Genomic DNA, 18,085 nt, shown 5'->3' with positions numbered 1-18,085 from the left:
ATTCCCTTTGAAATGCTGTTTTGAGGATAAAAACAATTCTACATCCAAAGTGCCTAGCAAAGAGACTGGCAGAGTGTAGGCGCTTAATCAGTAAATACATGCTGTAGGGTTTTATTCTTAGACTTTTCCTTGAATATCACTTTTGTTTTTGCCTTTCCCCAAAACACTATATCTGGTTGACAAAGTGCTCCCCAGGAATCCATAGTAGCAGAAAAGCATTTGCACTTTCTTTGCTCGCTGCAAGTGGCCAGATGCAGTAATTTCATCCTCTTCTTCAGTTTATCTTGACAGAATTTGCTTTCTGTCCTTTAATGCAGTCATTTACTGAGCTCCCCAGACATTCCTCCTCTTTCCTCAGTGATTTCAGCACCTGGTCTATATTTTCACCCTCTGCCTTGCCTCCTGCAAAGTTTATGACTGTAGAGTATAATTCAATCGCTTCACAGTTTTTCTGTCTCCTTGACTCCAGTAATTTAATTTTTACCAGCCACAAGCATAACCATATAACCCTCCAAGTTCACGAACACTGAAATGTTGTATTTTCTCATAGGTGACATGCTCTTACTTGCATCTAACCATGCTCATCTAAGTATTACTACATTTAGAAAGTAATTTTAGAGATACTCTTAACATGAAGAGTGTTCAAAAGGACTTCGATGATCATCTTACAATTAGACAAGCTGCAATGGGAGAAGATTTGACTGGAAGGACCTTAATGACAGTTCCAATGCCAGTGAGAGCTTTAAAACTGCCTTCAGATAGCATTTTTTGACTCTTGATCTAATTCCCATCCTAATCTCTACACCCAGTGACTGCAAACTTGTTTCCCTGAAATTTAATTCAATCCCACACATATTTTTTGAGCGTCTTTTATTCACGAGATACAGTTCTAGGAAGTTGGTATAAATCAGGGAGCAAACAGATAAAGCTGCCTGCCATTTTGGCACTTCCATCCTTTGCTTGAATTCTCTTGCAGATTGTATCATGTATTGTCTTGTATATATTGTTGATAATTTCATGGGGTTTCTGTGTTCAACAGAATCTTAGAACCAGACAAATTATTTTGTTTTCTAGTTTATGTACAGATTTAAATCTCAGTTTACTGTTTGTGGACAGGTTAAACAAGATAATGTTTAGAGTGCCTTGGATGATGCCTAACATATAGTAAGCATCATGCCTGTAATCTCAGCACTTTGGAAGGCTGAGGTGGGAGGATTGCTTGAGGCTGAGAGTTTGAGACCAGCATGGCCAACATAATGAGACTGCGTTTCTGCACTAAAAAAAAAGAAAAATTTTCCTTACCATGATTAGTGTTGGTATTTTAGAGATCATAGTAAAAGTACTGCTTTTAAAATTATAAGTGCCCAATAAATTGTAAATATTTGTTTTATCAATACTTTTGCATGGTACCTCCTTACTGAATAATAAGCTCCCTGAAGTCAAAGATTGTCTCTTTCATTCAATCTCTCTTTTTTTGTGTGATTTCCTATATAAATGGCACATCATTGACATTCAAAATGTTATTTGCTGTGTTGCATTTAGTTAAAATACTGTAATTTCATCTTAATTAGCTTCTAGGTTTTTATTTATTCTCAAAGTTTTCCAAACTATTTTTAACACCTACCATTTTGAGAAAAAAGAACTCAAAGAACTAAATTATAAGATATTGTGGATCTAAATGTTTACTAGGTTTAAAAAAATGTCAAATTTCACTCTTCTGTTAAGAAAGTTGTATTTGATTTTCTAATTATAATTGAGATTTACTTGGAGGATAGACAAATTATGATATATATGAAAGTTTTAGCTCTTCTTATTGAAATGAAATGTAGGACATCTTGTCTAAACCTGGATTTTAATTGAAGGAGAGGCAAATCTGAGAAATGTACACATAAAAGGTCATGATGAGTAGGTTTTTTTTTTTAAAAAAGATACAAATAATCTAGTTTGAGGACAGTGAAATTCAGTTTCCAACATTTCCATAGCCCAGGTTTTCTATATTTGGTATGCTAATGATTAATCAAATCACAATCAGTATGCATTTTAAGCCACAATGCAAATACTGAGCTTCATTTGGTGATGTAAATACATGATCATAATTATGGAAATTTTATTGGGTGAAGGGCAGCAAATATTAGTACAACTAATGTGGTTCTTATTTGTGAGGTTCTAACTGCCTCAATCTGCCACAGGCTGCTAAGGAAGCTGCCACGCTGTCTCTGTTTTTTCATTGTCATTGCTAAAAAAACTGGAAAAGAACACTCTTTGTAAATGAGCTAACCTACTTCTACAAAGTCCTTTGCTATGCTTTTCTAGATAACTTTATGATACCTTTATAACAAAGTGGCTCAGTCTGTCTTGCTTCAGTTCTCTAGGACATCAAAATGAATATTTAGAATTGTCTTACATATGAATAATGAATCATTTCAATAAAAAAGAATCTGATGGCCATTGTTTCATGGGATTATTCTTTAGATTTGCTGCAACATGGTAACTGAGCTTTTCTTTTGAAAGTGTGAGATTTATTTTTCCACACTGACTGACGACAATAGCCTGTCTCTGAAGGAGTTAAACCTAGCTGCTAAGGAAGGCAGTGTTTTATCTCTGTAAGAGCCATTTACTGCACTGTCTTCCACCTTGAATTAGAGGTGGGCAAGATAATCTTATCAACAGTTCAAAGCAAATCCATCTTTGGATTTCGAATTATGAGATCGCACTATATATTGCAGATGGTCTCTCTTGCATTATTTCCAGTTATTTCCAGAATTCTACAAAGCAGATTAGATGTTTGTTAGATGAGAAAACTGAGAGAGATATAGTTAAATCACCTTGGCCATTTGCCTTAATAGTCAAGCTCTCAAATTATTTTCTTCATTTTTAGTTAGAAGGTTATATTTTTTGCATAGGATGATATTAACATATACTATAATATACAATGTATTACAAAGCTTAAGCAGTAGAGAAATATATGATACAGGAAGAGATAGACCCACATAACCACCTTCTCCTTCCAATAGAGATAGACCCACATAATCACCTTCTCCTTCCAATAACTGTTTTCAGTTCTCTTTCTTCCTTTTTCTACACATAATAGCCATATATATTTTCATTCTTTTTACTATTTACAAAAATGTAACAATAATGGATTCTATTCTCCACATACTATGAAAAATTTGTTATAAATTTTTCTCCCCTTAGTAATAAGGGGGGGAAAATAATATTATTTCTGTGTGATCATGTTTTTGTACATGTATTTGGATTATTTTAAGTTTTTTACTACTAGTAAAAATGTTACAGTAAGAATTCTTGTTTATAGATTTTTACTCTCAGGTAAACTTTTGTTTAATTTACAAAATGTAGTATGTATCATAAATAATATGTAGTTGAATAATTACATATGTATTTCATTCAATGCACTATGTGAAATAAATATATTATTTCATTCAATTCCTGACAATACACAAGAATTATTGACTAAATGTCAGAAGATGATTAAAAAAAGTGAGATTACATTTTTCTAAATTTAATCTATGAAAATACGTTTACTACTTTTTTGAAATAAATTGGTCAATATTGTGTATTTAGTAAACCAAGTAAAAATGTATTTATCAAGTATTCACAATGGAAAATGTGTAAGCTATTCACTTGTGGAAGACGGGAAGAAAAAAAGAATTAAAACTTATTTAATCTCTGTTATGCTCCAATCATTGTGTGAGACATTTTTTACTGCCATTCTAAAATCTAAAGATCATTATGTACATTATGAATTACTACTAATTTTATTGTAATATAATCTGATGCTTCAAATGGTAAAGTAAATGAATAAGCAGATAAATAAAACCCAAGTTTACAAAGTTTGTAAGTGGTAAAGTTGAGATTTGAATCAAGTATCTGATCCTAAGATTAAAACTATTCTTATTTCACCATACTGCATGTGATATGAGGCAAAGATATGAAATGTTTTGTGAGTAAACAGTCTATTATCTACTTTGCTTGTAAGTGGCATATCTATACAGAGAGATATAGATACGATATATGGTTTCTTATAACAGTGTGGTTTCATGAATTTATTTATACATTTTTTCCTGTAAAAAGAAACTTAATTCAGCTGATTGATTTTTTCCCATGGGGTACATTAGGGTAAAGGTATCAATGTTGCAAACTTGGACAGAGACTTCATTTTAGAATCCAAATATTAAGTTTCTGTAAAAAGCTAAAAGTAAAAATGCAATCTCTTTAATAAGTCCAGGTTACTACTAACATTGTGGAAAATGTTAACACGAACATTAATGAAACACTTTGTAGTGTAAAACAATCATAGAGGATTTGCCAGAAATTAGAGCAACATGATGAAGCACAACATAGACAAACATTACGCGAGATTATTTATTACACATAGCTCAGAGTGGTTACTGAGGACTCCTGTCATATTCTGATAAACTGTAAATCATCAGTTCAGCTCCCGCATATTCGGTACAATCCCTTCTTTATGGTAAGTGCATCTACCCTTACGACCACAGTGGCGGCTTTTTCTCCCACACTTGGAAACAGCCAGTAAATATCGAGAATTTATACTCACACAGAGAGATCTTCTGTGAAATCTTATATGTATTTATTTCATCTTAAGAAATAGTGTAACAGTTGATCACATGTTGCATAAACTCCTCCATGACAGTAAACTGCACATTCCTATTAAGTGAAATAAACTATCCCAGACGCCAGAATCCCACTGAGGGAAGTTTTCTGTGAAAGCATTCGTTGCAGAGACATGGACAGCTCATTCCCTAGGAAATATTCATTTACTATAACGTCAGGGTTTTTATTGTACCACCTGCAAATTTATTAGAATAAAACACTGTGTTTAAGGAAACTTACCCTAGCAGTCATAAGGCAGAAGCAGTTAATGACAGGTGTCTTCTAAAAGAAAAGCACTGAATGTCATTAAACTAAAGCAAGTCACATGCCTCTGATCGTGAGTAAATTGTGTAACCATCAGTAAATCCTTGTCTTCCACAGTTTTGGGGAAGTGCTATTATACATGGAAAGCAAAGGGGTCAGTGCCTTGGTAAAGTTTAGCAGAATCTTTGTTTCTTACTCTTGGCTTTTTGAGTAGTATAAAACACTAGCCCAGAATGTATACATTTTAGGAATGAGCTCATCCTGGTCACTGGTAAGCATCTTGAGTGTTTTGCCAAGCCTACCACCAAAAGGACTCATTCCGATTCCAATAGGAACTCTTCTCACCCATGAAATCCTCCAGAATCTGGAAGATCTCACCATGTGATTGAGATACAGGGACCCTCCGACACAGAACAACACTTTCCAATTGGTCATATAGTAGAAACTGATTGAAGAAGGAGGATACTGTTTGCATGGAAATAATCTCACTTGCCTTTCTTTTACTCTTTACATTTTTTTCAGTTGAAAAATGTACAAACTATAAAGCTTGACACTTATGTAAGAATGAGAAACAATGGGAAAGGTAAAGAAGAGATTTTATAGCAAAATACCTGGGTTCTGCCTCTGACCTGCTGTGTAACCTTGAGCAATTCCTTAACCTTTTGAACTGTAGCTGAGCCCCATTATGGGAATTAAGAAGCCAATGTATAGAAAGCATTTTGCACACATTTGACTGATTCAAGTACATACTTAATCTATAGGGGTTACAAAAAGTTTCCAAGGAACTGATTTTGCATTACACTCTAGTGGACGAGGCCACTGTGAACTTAGATAGTATACTACTCAAGTGTGTGTTAGGTCTGGGGATTGTAAAACAAGTTGCTTGAAATTAGGGCATAAGTTATGTAGCAGAAAATTTGAATATTTAAGTGTTATTAAATTAACTGATGACAAGTGCTTCTTCAAACTGATTCTATAACTCTCTATTATTGCCCCTTGAATAACTCTCTGTTATTGCCCTGTTCTGCTCCTGGAAAATAACGTCAGCCAGAAGGGTTCTGAATACACAAAGTAGATAGAAATAGTTGCTAAGGACAGCATCAAAATTAAGGGACAGTGATCAGGTTTCTCTGTAGCTGTAGGTCTGGCATCAGGCCCCCTCTGAGAACGCGCAGTTAAAGCCCTCATGTGTCCATTACGGAGTGCCTAGCTCCGAAACAAATGTTATGGTCACTTTGATGGCACTTTTGCATCAAGGTTTTGGATCTTTTCCTGCTACTCTTTCTCTTTGAGCATACAACGACTACCCAGTGCCTGAGATCTCAAGAGACCAGAACAATCTCGCCAAATAATTTGTTGGCTCTGTGCCAAAGATCTTCATTTCTGGACCTGGGAGTTATGGGTAGTGGGTGGCAGTGAAGCAAATGCATATGCTTAAAAATTGGCAGAGTACATTGCATTCAGTACCCTGCCATGCCATGGTGTGCAGGAGCAAAGACAGAGTTGAACAGCCGGCAAACCTCTCCCTTCACTTGTCCCTTGGAAGACTCCCCATATAACGGTGTAGCAATATTATATGGCAAGAAGCATGTGACCTCAGCTAAAGTAGAATCCTCTGAGGATGCAGCGTTGGAATACTCCTAACAATTGTGAAGTAGAGTGCATCTTTAAACCAAATGTAATGTTATGTTTACAAATGCATGTAAGCAACACAAACCTGACCTTCTCTATGCCCCGCCCTGATGAGGAGAAACAGTATCTTTTTGTTCAATCCTATGCATTTAAAACATTGTTTTAAATATTATGTATGCATTACTTTGATAACATGAAAAATAAAATCATACATAATTTATTATAAATCCACTAGAACCCAATTTGTCTCTAAGAATGTTTCACCTAATCTCCTCAAATTATGATTAAAGAAGAGTTTGGCATTATCATCAGCACAGGATAAAATGGATGTCTGTTTTAAATATTACTTGGCAATAAAATCAGTTTGCTTTCCTGTCTATCTATCTATCTATCTATCTATCCATCCATCCATCATCGTCTATTATTTATGGAGTGACTAAGATGAAAATTAGGGCTTTTGTTAAAATGTAGCCCATCAAAGACTGGGCATCACACTGCTATATGAAAATGGCTGATGGGACAGGTGATAGGGTACACTGGGTGATATGGTTTGGCTCTGTGTCCCCACCCTAATCTCATCAAGAATTGTAATCCCCATGTGTCGGCGGAGGGGTCTCATGGGAGCTGTTTAGATCATAACAAATTTCCCCCTTGTTGTTCTTGTGGTAGTGAGTTCCGACAAGATCTGGTTGTTGGAAAGTGTGTGGCACTTGCCCCCTTGCTCTCTCTCACCTGCCACCATGTAAGATGTGCCTTGCTTCTCCTTTGTCTTCTGCCACGATTGTAAGATTCCTGAGACCTCCTCAGGCATGCAAAACTGTGAGTCAGCTGTTTTCTGTACAAGTTACCCAGTCTCAGGTAATATTTTTATAGCACTGTGAGAACAAACTAGTACACTGGTCATGTCTTCCAGCCAACAGCTGTGCCCATACCCACTAAAACATTATTTGTGTAAAAGCTAAGCAGTTCTTTTTTTTTCCTTACTTTTTATATTGTAGTAATTTTTTGACCTAATTATTTGGAAACTAGTGGAGAACATTCTCATATACCTATCACCAGACTTTCCCTAATGTTAAATACTTACAGAATAATCATACAATTATCAGAACTATGAAATTGACATTGGTACGATACTATTACACTACAAATTATATTTGAGTTTCACCAGCTTTTCTTTACCACTTTTTAAAAAATATTTCTGAAGACAATCCAGTGTTCTACACTGCATTTAGCTGCATATCTCTTTAGTCCCCTCCAAGCTTAGCACCTCAGACTTTCCTGTCTTTCAAGACACTTTGAATAAGTAGTGCCCAGTTATTTTGTAGATTGTCCCTTAATTTGGGGGTGTCTGATTATGTCATTATGATGCTAACTGATTATTCTGCCCATTAATTGATGCAGTTTTGTCATAGTGTTGATGGTCTTTACAATTTGATATGTTTTTGCAGTGGATGGTATGGGTTTTTCCTTTCCATGTTTAGTGCTTCCTTCATGAGCTCTTGTAAGTCAGGCCTGGTGATGACAAAATCTTTCAGCATTTGCTTGTCTGTAGAGGATTTCATTTCTTCTTCACTTATGAAGCTTAGTTTGGCTGGATATGAAATTCTGGGTTGAAAATTCTTTTCTTTAAGAATGTTGAATATTGGCCTCCTCTCTCTTCTGGCTTGTAGGGTTTCTGCTGAGAGATCTGCTGTTAGTGTGATGGGCTTCCCTTTGTGGGCAACCCGACCTTTCTCTCTGGATGCCCTTAACATTTTTTCCTCCATTTCAACCTTGGTGACTCTGATGATTATCTGTTTTGGGGTTACACCTCTTGAGGAGAATCTTTGTGGTGGTCTCTGTATTTCCTGATTTTGAATGTTGGCCTGTCTTCCTAGGCTGGGGAAGTTCTCCTGGATAATATCCTGAAGAGTGTTTTCCAACTTGATTCCATTCTCCCCATCACTTTCAGGTAAACCAATCCAACATAGGTTTGGTCTTTTCATGTAGTCCCATATTTCTTGGAGGTTTTGTTAGTACATTTTCATTCTTTTTTCTCTAATCTTGTCTTCATGCTTTATTTCATTAAGTTGATTTTCAATCTCTGATCCTTTTCTTTCACTTGATCGATTTGGCTATTGATACTTGTCTATGCTTTGTGAAATTCTGATGCTGTTTTTTATTAGCTCTATTAGGTCATTTATGTTCTTCACTAAACTGGTTATTATAGTTAGCAATCCCTCTAACCTTTTTTTCAAGGTTCTTTGGTTCCTTGCATTGGGTTAGAACATGCTCCTTCAGCTTGAAGTAGTTTGTTATTACCCACTTTCTGAAGCCTACTTCTGTCAATTCATCAAACTCATTCTCTGTCCAGTTTTGTTCCCTTCCTAGTGAGGAGCTGTGATCCTTTGGAGAAGAAGAGGCATTCAGTTTTTTGGGATTTTCAGCCTTTTTGTGCTTTTGATTTGTTTTGTTTTGTTTTCTCATTTTCATGGATTTATCTACCTTTGATTTTTGATGTTGGTGACCTTCAGATGGGGTTTCTGTGTAAATGTCCTTTTTGTTTATGTTGATGCTATTCCTTTCTGTTTGTTAGTTTTCCTTCTAACAGTCAAACCCCTTTGCTGCAGGTCTGCTGGAGTTTGCTGGCGGTCCACTCCAGGCCCTGTTTGCCGCTGGGTTTCACCAGCGGAGGCTGCAGAACAGCAAAGATTGCTGCCTGTTCGTTTCTCTGGAAGCTTCATCCCAGAGGGGCACCTGTCATATGCCATCTGGAGCTCTACTGTATTTGGTGTTGGGAGGTGTCTCTCAGTCAGGAGTCATGGGAGTCAGGGACCCACTTGAGGATGCAGTCTGTGCCTTAGCAGAGCTTGAGCGCTGTGCTGGGAGATCTGCTTTTCTCTTCAGACCTGGCAGGCAGGAATGTTTAAGTCTGCTGAAGTTGTGCCCACAGCCACCCTTTCCCCCAGATGCTCTGTCTCAGGAAGATGGGAGTTTCATCTATAAGCCCCTTACTAGGGCTACTGCCTTTCTTTCAGAGATGCCCTGCCCAGAGAGAAGGAATCTAGCGAGGCAGTCTGGCTACAGTGGCTTTGCAGAGCTGTGGTGTGCTCCGTCCAGTTTGAACTTCAGGAGGTTTTTTGAGTGACTGTGAGGGGAAACCACCTACTCAAGCCTCAGTAATGGTGGATACCCCGCCCCTCACCAAGCTTGAGTGTCCCAGGTCAACTTCAGACTGCTGTGCTGGAAGCATGAATTTCAAGCCAGTGGATCTTAGCTTGCTGGACTCCGTGGAGGTGGGATCTGCTGAGCTAGACCACTTGGCTCCCGGGCTTCAGCCCCCTTTCCAGGGGAGTGAATGGTTCTGTCTTGCTGGCTTTCCAGGAGCCACTGGGGTATGAAAATAAACTCCTGCAGCTAGTTCGGTGTCTGTCAAAATGGCCGCCCAGTTTTGTGCTTGAAACTCATGGCCCTGGTGGTGTAGGCACCCGAGGGAATCTCCTGGTCTGTGGGTTGCGAAGATCATGGGAAAACTAACAAACAGAAAGGAATAGCATCAATAGTATTGGGCTGGAGTGCCCTGTTCCTCACAGCACAGTCCCTCATGGCTTCCTTGGCCAATGGAGTGAGTTGCCTGACCCGCTGTGCTTCCCAGGTGAGGCAACACCTCGCCTTGCTTCTGCTTGCCCTCCACAGGATGCACCCACTGTCTAACCAGTCCCAATGAGATGAGCCTGGTACCTTAGTTGTAAATGCAGAAATCCCTAGTCCTCTGCATTGGTCTCGCTGGGAGCTGCAAACCGGGGCTGTTCCCATTCGACCTATCTTACCATCCCCCCTAATATTCATTTTTAAAATTCCTTTTGTAGTACATTGGATAATGGTCATACACAGATATCTAGTCCTAATTCCTGGAATTTTTAAATGTGACCTAAACGGAAAAAGTGTCATTGCAAATATAATTAAGAATTTTGATATGATATGAGGTGATTCCCTCCTGTTACCCAGATGGGCCCTAAATACAATCAAATGTAATGGCAAAAGCCGGAATCACTTTTGCTGCAACCTACGAGCTTCCAGGAACTCTGAAAGAATAAATTTTAGTTATTTTAAGGCACTGGGTTTGCGTCAATTTTATATAGTGGCCTCCGGAAATTACCACATCCTTCCTGGTCTTCCTGTCTTGCTGGCTATTAATTTGAAATTGGGGATATTTTGAAGGACAGCCTTGTTTGGGAGTGGAGGCATGCCTTTTCATGCCAATTCTCAATGTTAAGTCACCCCTGGATAACGAGTAATTAATGTATTAATCTTAAATGTACTTAGAAAAGCTTGGGTTGCCACATCATTTTATAAGGCGGGGTAAATATTTTGGCATGGTGAATTGTTCTTATATTACAGATAATATTTGATGACATGATGAACTAAAGAAATGCCGGGGTTTTAAAAAAAATGCCGTAACACACCGAGGAAAAAGCAAATATGTGGCAAGGATGCTTTTCTCAGTAACCTGACATGCCTGTTTGTCTACAACCCACACCATTTTACTGAATCATTCCTATCAGGTTAAAATATTTCTATTAGGTTAAAATACTTCTATTAGGTTTACTGGGAGAATCTGGATAGGGGAATACACAATTTTATTCTTGTTATCTAATTTAATTCAACAACACACAATGAAGCACATAAGTGCACACACACACACGTGTATACATATATACATATATGTATGTATGCATGAGTAGCCAAAGTGGTTGGGATACGGATCAGGACGATCCAGTGCCTAATTTTAAATTGTTTCTATTCAACAGTAAAATAGATTTGAGTAAAATAATTTTTATGGCTAGAGATACATATCAAATAATTTTACACATGAAAAAATGGTATTGAATATGATTAACAAAAATACAAATATTTTAAATGCACTTTAGTATTTCTATTGTGATTTGGATCCAGAATTTTAAAAAAGCTTAAAACACCAAACTCCTCTCACATCTCTTAATGTCTATGTCCCTCCGTGGCGAGGCTCCTGGAGATTTTATTTGTCATGAAATGCTCTCATTTATCTCCCCCATGCACAAGAGGAGGTTGAAGTCAGCCTTCTCACCTCACCCCTCAATGATACTGTCAGGCAAACATCCTCAATGACTGACTTGCCAATTAATTCAGTTGTCTTTAAGGTTTTCTTTCCCTGTTCCTCTGTTGCATCTGACACTGTTGACTCTTTTCAGCTTGAAACATTCCTCCCTTGTCTTCAATGAAACCATGGAGATTAGAATGATATACTAGTTTATCACTTGCCCAAAATATAAACTCAAGAATGCTTGTATAAAAATGGATAAATTACTTTTCTAATTTTATTATCTCGTAATTTTGATATATAATCTGACATGTTTTTAAGTGTAAGAGTATAATAAAATTTGTGCACATGTTAATATATAGAAGAGGTCAGGTTGCATAATTTCAAGTTGCTTTATGTTATTTCTCTACTAACTAATACAATATTTTTATAAGTCAATAGTATCTTGATTATTTACAACAAAATATTTCCTACATTTTCTCTTTAAGAATATGTTGGAGATGAGGTTTATTAAACTTACATTATAAATTAATACTTTTTTGAGAGATTACTATTAATATGCTGAAGGAATTGGCAACACATCATCTTTAAACACTTATCCCTTGTAAAACTATACTTTTGTTAAAATCATGGAGTTTTATTCCAATTGCAATTTTATGTTGTACTTGAGTACTTTTCATTTTGTTACATTAATATAAGGTGGTATTCATGTGCTTTTAAATTCAATTCTACTCTCGATAGTTTACATATTCCAAAAATATTGCTTTAGTTTCCTTTTCATTCTATTTATATTCCCAAACTAAGTAAGTTACCTTTAAAATATGAATGTTTAGCTCTTTGTAACTCAAAGATAAAAGTATTTTTAAAATCTTGATCTCCATACTGTTTCTTCCATCATTCAATACTTTAATTTTTCAAATCTTAACTAATTCAGTGGAAAAATAATTTTATTTTAATTTTTAAAATTTTTATGAATACACAATAGCTGTACATACTTAAGGGGTACATATGATATTTTGATACAAGGACACAATGTGTAATGATCAAATTAGGGTAATCAGGAAATCCATCATCTAAAATGTTTATCATTTCTTTATCATTTATCATTTCTTCTTTATCATTCCATAAAGAAGTGGAATATTCCACTTCTTTAATTAATTTGAAAACTACAATAAATTATTGTTAGCTGTAGTCATCCTATTGTGATACCAAACACTAGATCTTATTTTTTCTAATTGAATTTTTCTACCCATTAATCAGCCCCTTTTATTTCCCCCAGCCCCACCACTCTTCCCAGGCGTTGGTAACCATAATTCTACTCTCTGTCTCCAGGAGATTGATTTTTCAGCATTCACTTATAAGTGAGAATATGCAGTATTTGTCTTTCACTGTTCCACTGTTGCATCTGACAGTGTTGCTTGGCTTATTTCACTTAACAAAACGGCCTTCAGTTCTATCTATGTTGTTGCAAATAATGAAATTCCATTCATTTTTTATGGGTAAATAACATTCCATTGTATGTATGTGCCCCATTTTCTTTATCCATTCATCTGATGATGGACACTTTGATTGATTTTCTATCTTGGCTATTGTGAATAGTGCTGCAATGACCACGGGAGTGCAGATGTATCTTTGATTCACTGATTTCCTTTTTTTTTTTTTTTTTTTTAATTTATTTATTATTATTATACTTTAAGTTGTAGGGTACATGTGCATAACATGCAGGTTTGTTACATATGTATACTTGTGCCATGTTAGTCTGCTGCACCCATCAACTCGTCATTTACATCAGGTATAACTCCCAATGCAATCCCTCCCCCCTCCCCCCTCCCCATGATAGGCCCCGGTGTGTGATGTTCCCCTTCCTGAGTCCAAGTGATCTCGTTGTTCAGTTCCCACCTATGAGTGAGAACATGCGGTGTTTGGTTTTCTGTTCTTGTGATAGTTTGCTAAGAATGATGGTTTCCAGCTGCATCCATGTCCCTACAAAGGACGCAAACTCATCCTTTTTTATGGCTGCATAGTATTCCATGGTGTATATGTGCCACATTTTCTTAATCCAATCTGTCACTGATGGACATTTGGGTTGATTCCAAGTCTTTGCTATTGTGAATAGTGCTGCAATAAACATACGTGTGCATGTGTCTTTATAGCAGCATAATTTATAATCCTTTGGGTATATCCCCAGTAATGGGATGGCTGGGTCATATGGTACATCTAGTTCTAGATCCTTGAGGAATCGCCATACTGTTTTCCATAATGGTTGAACTAGTTTACAATCCCACCAACAGTGTAAAAGTGTTCCTATTTCTCCACATCCTCTCCAGCACCTGTTGTTTCCTGACTTTTTAATGATCGCCATTCTAACTGGTGTGAGATGGTATCTCATTGTGGTTTTGATTTGCATTTCTCTGATGGCCAGTGATGATGAGCATTTTTTCATGTGTTTGTTGGCTGTATGAATGTCTTCTTTTGAGAAATGTCTATTCATATCCTTTGCCCACTTTTTGATGGGGTTGTTTGTTTTTTTCTTGTAAATTTGTTTGAGTTCTTTGTAGGTTCTGGATATTAGCCCTTTGTCAGATGAGTAGATTGCAAAAATTTTCTCCCATTCTGTAGGTTGCCTGTTCACTCTGATGGTAGTTTCTTTTGCTGTGCAGAAGCTCTTTAGTTTAATGAGATCCCATTTGTCAATTTTGGCTTTTGCTGCCGTTGCTTTTGGTGTTTTAGACATGAAGTCTTTGCCCATGCCTATGTCCTGAATGGTACTACCTAGGTTTTCCTCTAGGATTTTTATGGTATTAGGTCTAACATTTAAGTCTCTAATCCATCTTGAATTAATTTTCGTATAAGGAGTAAGGAAAGGATCCAGTTTCAGCTTTCTACTTATGGCTAGCCAATTTTCCCAGCACCATTTATTAAATAGGGAATCCTTTCCCCATTTCTTGTTTCTCTCAGGTTTGTCAAAGATCAGATGGCTGTAGATATGTGGTATTATTTCTGAGGACTCTGTTCTGTTCCATTGGTCTATATCTCTGTTTTGGTACCAGTACCATGCTGTTTTGGTTACTGTAGCCTTGTAGTATAGTTTGAAGTCAGGTAGCGTGATGCCTCCAGCTTTGTTCTTTTGACTTAGGATTGTCTTGGCAATGCGGGGTCTTTTTTGGTTCCATATGAACTTTAAAGCAGTTTTTTCCAATTCTGTGAAGAAACTCATTGGTAGCTTGATGGGGATGGCATTGAATCTATAAATTACCTTGGGCAGTATGGCCATTTTCACGATATTGATTCTTCCTATCCATGAGCATGGTATGTTCTTCCATTTGTTTGTGTCCTCTTTGATTTCACTGAGCAGTGGTTTGTAGTTCTCCTTGAAGAGGTCCTTTACATCCCTTGTAAGTTGGATTCCTAGGTATTTTATTCTCTTTGAAGCAATTGTGAATGGAAGTTCATTCATGATTTGGCTCTCTGTTTGTCTGTTACTGGTGTATAAGAATGCTTGTGATTTTTGCACATTAATTTTGTATCCTGAGACTTTGCTGAAGTTGCTTATCAGCTTAAGGAGATTTTGGGCTGAGACAATGGGGTTTTCTAAATATACAATCATGTCATCTGCAAAGAGGGACAATTTGATTTCTTCTTTTCCTAACTGAATACCCTTGATTTCTTTCTCTTGCCTAATTGCCCTAGCCAGAACTTCCAACACTATGTTGAATAGGAGTGGTGAGAGAGGGCATCCCTGTCTTGTGCCAGTTTTCAAAGGGAATTTTTCCAGTTTTTGCCCATTCAGTATGATATTGGCTGTGGGTTTGTCATAAATAGCTCTTATGATTTTGAGGTACATTCCATCAATACCGAATTTATTGAGCGTTTTTAGCATGAAGGGCTGTTGAATTTTGTCAAAAGCCTTTTCTGCATCTATTGAGATAATCATGTGGTTCTTGTCTTTGGTTCTGTTTATATGCTGGATTATGTTTATTGATTTGCAAATGTTGAACCAGCCTTGCATCCCAGGGATGAAGCCCACTTGATCATGGTGGATAAGCTTTTATTGCTGGTATATAGAAGTATAATTAATATTGATCTTGAATTCTCTGACCTTGCTAAACATACTTATTAATTTTAAGTTCATATGTAGATTCATTTACACATTTTACCTACACAGTTGTGTCACACAAATAATGAGCTTTCTACTTCCTTTTAATTTTTATACCTTTTGTTTCTTTATTGCACTGGCTAAAACCTCTAATATGATGTTGAACATGATGTTGAAAATAAATAGTAATAGAAGATATTCTCATTCATTTCCAAGCTCTCGGGGAAAAAATATTTTATTATTTTCCCAATAACAGTAATAATTGATGTAGTTTTTGGTAGCTACCCTTTATTGCTTAATTCCATTCTCCTGTTTAGCATACAAGCTATATATTCTTTAAATCTCCATTTGGAGTTGTCCTAGTGATTTCAAAGTGTTTTCTGCCCTGTTAAAATCTAATATTATTCATACTATTACCACTTCTGAGAAAACATAAGGACTGTATTACTTTAATTTCACTTTTTCCTCCCATCTTTTGTGCTATTATTATCATGTGATATATGTATTGCCAAAATGCTTCTTTTATCATTGCCTTATACAGCCAATATCCATTTCCATTTACCCGTATGTTTACATTTGAATTGCTCTCAGCCTTTCAGCTGCTGCTTTTAAGTAAGCAAATGACTAGGGGCAGGGGAAGTAGTAGCAAATGTCCACAGAGAGCTTCTCCTTGAGAACTTGGACTTTGCCACTCTGTGGGATTGTGTTCTAATTTCTTGATGCCTCGGTAGATCTCTAATCTCTACCAATAGCTATAATTTTATGTGTTCTTATATTTTGTCTAGTTTCTCTCTGTTTTTAATGGGAAATTTTTCCAAAACAAGGTCATCTAGTACTTCTAGAAATACAGAATTCCAATATGTGTCTCACTTCCTAAGATTCCAAAACCTGAGGACTTCCATTTCTAGCCACACTGCAGACTGGTACTAAACTCCTGCTGAAATCGACAAATAATCCTGTGCTTGTGTATGTGTAAAAATGTATATATACATTTGTATATATACAGCATACTTATAAGATGCCCATCTGGCAGGAAATCTTCTAATGTCCAGTAATGTTCAGTAAAAGAAGAATCTGAAATAGATGGGTGTAAAAGTGAACTAGCCTTCAACTGAATTCCTTTGTCAAGTTAAATATACTAGAACTTTTACGCTCTTGGCTTTGTGGTTGTGGCCTTTGGAGAGAGACCAGAGATTAACAACCTAAAATAACATGGTATAGAGTATAAATGTAATACAATGGAATAAAAATATGAGACTGCATTGAATGAGGATTACTTCTGATGTGTGTGAAACTTTTGATTTATTTGATTGCCAAGTAAAATGAATTTCTTGTTTTGTGTGGGGGTCAAATATTAGGCCATAATAACTGTATATAACTAGAAACAGCCACCTGTATATAACCAGGAGAAAACTGTGACAATGTTTAAGTAGCACTGTTTGCATTAAGAAAAAAATGAACACATTCAAATATCTATAAACAGAAGAATGATAAATAAATTGTGTTATATCCAAAAATTGAATACTAGGTAGAAGAAGAACCAGTGAATAATGGCTAAATGGAACAATATGGTCAAATCTTAGAGACAATTAATTTAACAAGCCTGTATTTAAAGAATATTTATGGCATAATTTCATTTATATGCATTCAAAAACATGCAAAACTCAACAAAACATTTAAGAGTAGAAACACACGCAGTAAAACTGTTGAAAGTCTATAGAATGATAAACACAAATTTTAGAAGGCTCAGAAGGCCTACATTTTTGGGGTCTCTGCTCACCAGTAAATAGTCTCCTGACACAACTGCGTCATGTGACCCAGAAAATTCTAAATGCCTCACAGCTTGGTTCACTACTGCCCAAGTCTTAAATTCCCCCAGTGCAGGTGAAATGTTTATGTATTCCTTTATTCTTTGATGGCCAGTTGTTATCTATCTCTTAGTGTTTCTCGAAAAAAAAAAAAAAAAAAAGAAGAAGATGTAAGGGTTTGTAAATCCCAGTATATAAGAATCTTTCTTTCTACTTCATGGAATATAGTTGTTCCAGTAAATACTAGGCATAGCAGGGAAATCAAAATTAAGAAGTTTAGAAGACACAAAACAAAAAAGGAGAGTCACATCAAACGAATGCCTGATTGTACTCCCTTTTCTTCTTATAAATCTAGGAAAACGCAATAGTTTTGTGAGTGCCATTTCTTCTTTGAGAGAGGCAATAGCATGTACTGGTAATATTGCTCCCCTGTAGAAGTGATAAAATCAGATACCATGGTTATCCCTGACAGGGAGAATTCTGTCCGTTGAGTTTACATTCACAGGTCCTGGGCTCTGGGTCATAGCCCTGAACAACTAGCATATCAGCAAGGGTGAAATCAAGGATTTTCCTTTTCTGTCTAACCTCCATCCT

The sequence above is a fragment of the Papio anubis genome, chromosome 2 (assembly GCF_008728515.1).
Source record: "Papio anubis isolate 15944 chromosome 2, Panubis1.0, whole genome shotgun sequence".
NCBI lineage: Eukaryota > Metazoa > Chordata > Mammalia > Primates > Cercopithecidae > Papio > Papio anubis.
This window is presented reverse-complemented; position numbering follows the sequence as displayed.